The following is a 6,000-nucleotide window of genomic DNA, read 5'->3' as shown; positions in this document are numbered from 1 at the left end:
TTGGTCATTTTGGTCATTTTGGTCATTTTGGTCATTTTGGTCATTTTGGTCATTTTGGTCATTTTGGTCATTTTGGTAATTTTGGTAATTTTGGTCATTTTGGTCATTTTGGTCATTTTGGTCATTTTGGTCATTTTGGTCATTTTGGTCATTTTGGTCATTTTGGTAATTTTGGTCATTTTGGTCATTTTGGTCATTTTGGTCATTTTGGTCATTTTGGTAATTTTGGTAATTTTGGTCATTTTGGTCATTTTGGTAATTTTGGTAATTTTGGTCATTTTGGTCATTTTGGTCATTTTGGTCATTTTGGTCATTTTGGTCATTTTGGTCATTTTGGTCATTTTGGTCATTTTGGTCATTTTGGTAATTTTGGTCATTTTGGTCATTTTGGTCATTTTGATCATTTTGATCATTTTGAACATTTTGGACATTTTGGTCATTTTGGTCATTTTGGTCATTTTGGTAATTTTGGTAATTTTGGTCATTTTGGTCATTTTGGTCATTTTGGTCATTTTGGTCATTTTGGTCATTTTGGTCATTTTGGTCATTTTGGTAATTTTGGTCATTTTGGTCATTTCGATCATTTTGGTCATTCTGATCATTTTGGGCATTTTGGTCATTTTGGTAATTTTGGTCATTTTGGTCATTTTGGTCATTTTGGTAATTTTGGTCGTTTCGATCATTTTGGTCATTCTGATCATTTTGGGCATTTTGGTCATTTTGGTAATTTTGGTCATTTTGGTCATTTCGGTCATTTCGATCATTTTGGTCATTCTGATCATTTTGGTCATTTTGGTCATTTTGGTCATTTTGGTCATTTTGGTCATTTTGGTCATTTTGGTCATTTTGGTCATTTTGGTCATTTTGGTCATTTTGATCATTTTGATCATTTTGAACATTTTGGACATTTTGGTCATTTTGGTCATTTTGGTCATTTTGGTCATTTTTGTCATTTTGGTCATTTTGGTCATTTTGGTCATTTCGATCATTTTGGTCATTTTGGTCATTTTGGTCATTTTGGTCATTTTGGGCATTTTGGTCATTTTGGTCATTTTGGTAATTTTGGTAATTTTGGTCATTTTGGTCATTTTGGTCATTTTGGTCATTTTGGTCATTTTGGTCATTTTGGTAATTTTGGTAATTTTGGTCATTTCGGTCATTTCGATCATTTTGGTCATTCTGATCATTTTGGTCATTTTGGTCATTTTGGTCATTTTGGTCATTTTGGTCATTTTGGTCATTTTGATCATTTTGATCATTTTGAACATTTTGGACATTTTGGTCATTTTGATCATTTTGGTCATTTTGGTCATTTTGGTCATTTTGTTCATTTTGGTCATTTTGGTCATTTTGGTCATTTCGATCATTTTGGTCATTTTGGTCATTTTGGTCATTTTGGTCATTTTGGTCATTTTGGTCATTTTGGTCATTTTGGTCATTTTGGTCATTTTGGTCATTTTGGTCATTTTGGTCATTTTGGTAATTTTGGTAATTTTGGTCATTTTGGTCATTTTGGTCATATTGGTCATTTTGGTCATTTTGGTCATTTTGGTAATTTTGGTCATTTTGGTCATTTCGGTCATTCTGATCATTTTGGGCATTTTGGTCATTTTGGTAATTTTGGTCATTTTGGTCATTTTGGTAATTTTGGTCATTTCGATCATTTTGGTCATTCTGATCATTTTGGGCATTTTGGTCATTTTGGTAATTTTGCCCAAGTAGCACTCATAACTTGTCGACTGTTGAATAACAGTTAGACAATTGTTTTTGGTAAACATACGAGAAAAAATCTGAACATAACTTAAATAACAGTTTGTTTCACTGCTTGTAGAACTGACTTATGTAACTATCGTGTTTTGTGCCACAAAAGTGTTAAAACACAGTCAACTTCACTCTTTTCCAACTTTAAAACACAACATAGGATAAATTCTCACCTATTTGGGAGGTTTAGAACTCGCTCCTAACTCCATCCAATTTGCTGATTTACACTGTTTAAACAACTTATTTTGGAACACCTTTGATAGAAACTTGCTTGCTCACTTCCGTTTGAGGTATTTATCACTTGATTTCAGTCGAAAACGCTTTTAGTGAGATGTAATTAAACGTCAAAATGCTGATATGCCAGGATGCTGTTCCGTCATTTGCAATGTTTTCCTCGAAAACAGTTTGTTGAATAAGAATAATATTGCACTGTTTGTTTCACTGCTTATCTAACATTGTCATGTGACGGCATCTTCTGAAAAATGGGCGTGGCCAACCATTCTATAAATAACCTTCGGTTTTCTCGCTTTGTTACACAAATGTTATCGGAGAATGGATTATATAACTGATATTCAACAAACATATTCAACTTGACATTGCGTGTAGTTAGGTGGTGTAAATTTGTACGTGAGGTATTAAGAGTTTCAATAATGTTTATTTATCGAAGATTGCAATAATTTTAATTGTTGACCGATTATTTATAAACATATCGCTAGTAAAAGCTACAAAAAATATCAGCTTACGGAGTTCATGATAGAGAAAACAGCAAATTAAAATCATACCAAATTTCAATGTTACTCCGTGGTACGGTAATCGAAATGACAGTTGAAACGGTTTGTTATAACAAAGTTACATAATGGAGTTATAAAAACTGACTTGAAACAAACTTATATAACTTAATTTCCAATGACAGCCTTTTCTGGAGTTAAGTTGTATAGCTCACTGCTGTATAACAAAGCTGACAGCAGCCTTCTTATTGACGTTTAGGCCAGCTTGTTTACTATGAAGCCTCGTGGAGAGATGTGGAAGCGCGCCTGGACCTGCCGTGGAGATAACAACAAATCGTCGAAGTCATCGGATCGAATCTTGGGAAAGACAAAGTTCATCAAAAAAGGAAAATCGAAAAGTTCGCTATGAAGAGGGTTTCACAAGAGTCACAGTTACAGAGCGCGGAAGGATTGTTTTTTTTTCATACAATTTCAATTTTTTTTTCTAAATAAATCGGGTAGAAGCAAGCGTACCAAAATAGTCAGAGATACTATTCATATTGGATTCGTCGTTGATTGAAATTCTAATTAGAACTGTTTGTTTACATGTAAGTTGGGTAACGGTTAGACAACTGTTTTCAATCTATCTTTCCTTTTCAGTGTGCGCTTTGATTTGACAGCACAGCCGTTAACCACGCCCCCTTTTTTCGTTGAATCTCTTGTTAGCTAGCACAGTGTTGTCAAATACATTTGTACAACTTACTCTGATAACTTGCATCTTATTCTGGCAAGTTATACAACAGAAAAAAGTGCGCTTTTTCCAATGCACAGGAGTTGTAGAACAAGTTGTGGTAACGAGACCGTTCGGTTATACAACCAGTTAGGAAATACGTTTATCTGACAAAGTGTGTTGCTTGGGTGGTCATTTTGGTCATTTCGGTCATTTCGATCATTTTGGTCATTCTGATCATTTTGGTCATTTTGGTCATTTTGGTCATTTTGGTCATTTTGGTCATTTTGGTCATTTTGGTCATTTTGGTCATTTTGGTCATTTTGGTCATTTTGGTCATTTTGATCATTTTGATCATTTTGAACATTTTGGACATTTTGGTCATTTTGGTCATTTTGGTCATTTTGGTCATTTTGGTCATTTTGGTCATTTTGGTCATTTTGGTCATTTTGGTCATTTTGGTCATTTTGGTCATTTTGGTCATTTTGGTCATTTTGGTCATTTTGGTCATTTTGGTCATTTTGGTCATTTTGGTCATTTTGGTCATTTTGGTCATTTTGGTCATTTTGGTCATTTTGGTCATTTTGGTCATTTTGGTCATTTTGGTCATTTTGGTCATTTTGGTCATTTTGGTCATTTTGGTCATTTTGGTCATTTTGGTAATTTTGGTCATTTTGGTCATTTCGGTCATTCTGATCATTTTGGGCATTTTGGTCATTTTGGTAATTTTGGTAATTTTGGTCATTTTGGTCATTTTGATCATTATGATCATTTTGATCATTTTGAACATTTTGGACATTTTGGTCATTTTGGTAATTTTGGTCATTTTGATCATTTTGGTCATTTTGGTCATTTTGGTCATTTTGGTCATTTTGGTCATTTTGGTCATTTTGGTCATTTTGGTCATTTTGGTCATTTCGATCATTTTGGTCATTTTGGTCATTTTGGTCATTTTGGTCATTTTGGTCATTTTGGTCATTTTGGTCATTTTGGTCATTTTGGTAATTTTGGTCATTTTGGTCATTTTGGTCATTTTGGTCATTTTGGTCATTTTGGTCATTTTGGTCATTTTGGTCATTTTGGTCATTTTGGTCATTTTGGTAATTTTGGTCATTTTGGTCATTTCGGTCATTTTGGTCATTTTGGTCATTTTGGTCATTTTGGTCATTTTGGTCATTTTGGTCATTTTGGTCATTTTGGTAATTTTGGTCATTTTGGTCATTTTGGTCATTTTGGTAATTTTGGTCATTTCGATCATTTTGGTCATTCTGATCATTTTGGGCATTTTGGTCATTTTGGTAATTTTGGTCATTTTGGTCATTTCGGTCATTTCGATCATTTTGGTCATTCTGATCATTTTGGTCATTTTGGTCATTTTGGTCATTTTGGTCATTTTGGTCATTTTGGTCATTTTGGTCATTTTGGTCATTTTGGTCATTTTGGTCATTTTGATCATTTTGATCATTTTGAACATTTTGGACATTTTGGTCATTTTGGTCATTTTGGTCATTTTGGTCATTTTGGTCATTTTGGTCATTTTGGTCATTTTGGTCATTTTGGTCATTTTGGTCATTTTGGTCATTTTGGTCATTTTGGTCATTTTGGTCATTTTGGTCATTTCGATCATTTTGGTCATTTTGGTCATTTTGGTCATTTTGGTCATTTTGGTCATTTTGGTCATTTTGGTCATTTTGGTCATTTTGGTCATTTTGGTCATTTTGGTCATTTTGGTCATTTTGGTCATTTTGGTCATTTTGGTCATTTTGGTCATTTTGGTCATTTTGGTAATTTTGGTCATTTTGGTCATTTCGGTCATTCTGATCATTTTGGGCATTTTGGTCATTTTGGTAATTTGGTCATTTTGGTCATTTCGATCATTTTGGTCATTCTGATCATTTTGGGCATTTTGGTCATTTTGGTAATTTTGGTCATTTTGGTCATTTTGGTCATTTTGGTAATTTTGGTCATTTCGATCATTTTGGTCATTCTGATCATTTTGGGCATTTTGGTCATTTTGGTAATTTTGGTCATTTTGGTCATTTCGGTCATTTCGATCATTTTGGTCATTCTGATCATTTTGGTCATTTTGGTCATTTTGGTCATTTTGGTCATTTTGGTCATTTTGGTCATTTTGGTCATTTTGGTCATTTTGGTAATTTTGGTCATTTTGGTCATTTTGGTCATTTTGGTCATTTTGGTCATTTTGGTCATTTTGGTCATTTTGGTCATTTTGGTCATTTTGGTAATTTTGGTCATTTTGATCATTTTGGTCATTTTGGTCATTTTGAACATTTTGGTCATTTTGGTCATTTTGGTAATTTTGGTCATTTTGATCATTTTGGTCATTTTGGTCATTTTGGTCATTTTGGTCATTTTGGTCATTTTGGTCATTTTGGTCATTTTGGTCATTTCGATCATTTTGGTCATTTTGGTCATTTTGGTCATTTTGGTCATTTTGGTCATTTTGGTCATTTTGGTCATTTTGGTCATTTTGGTAATTTTGGTCATTTTGGTCATTTTGGTCATTTTGGTCATTTTGGTCATTTTGGTCATTTTGGTCATTTTGGTCATTTTGGTCATTTTGGTCATTTTGGTCATTTTGGTCATTTTGGTCATTTTGGTCATTTTGGTCATTTTGGTCATTTTGGTCATTTTGGTCATTTTGGTCATTTTGGTCATTTTGGTCATTTTGGTCATTTTGGTCATTTTGGTCATTTTGGTAATTTTGGTCATTTTGGTCATTTTGGTCATTTTGGTCATTTTGGTCATTTCGGTCATTCTGATCATTTTGGGCATTTTGGT

This window comes from Culex pipiens, chromosome 3, assembly GCF_016801865.2.
Source record: "Culex pipiens pallens isolate TS chromosome 3, TS_CPP_V2, whole genome shotgun sequence".
NCBI classification, from domain to species: domain Eukaryota; kingdom Metazoa; phylum Arthropoda; class Insecta; order Diptera; family Culicidae; genus Culex; species Culex pipiens.
This window is presented reverse-complemented; position numbering follows the sequence as displayed.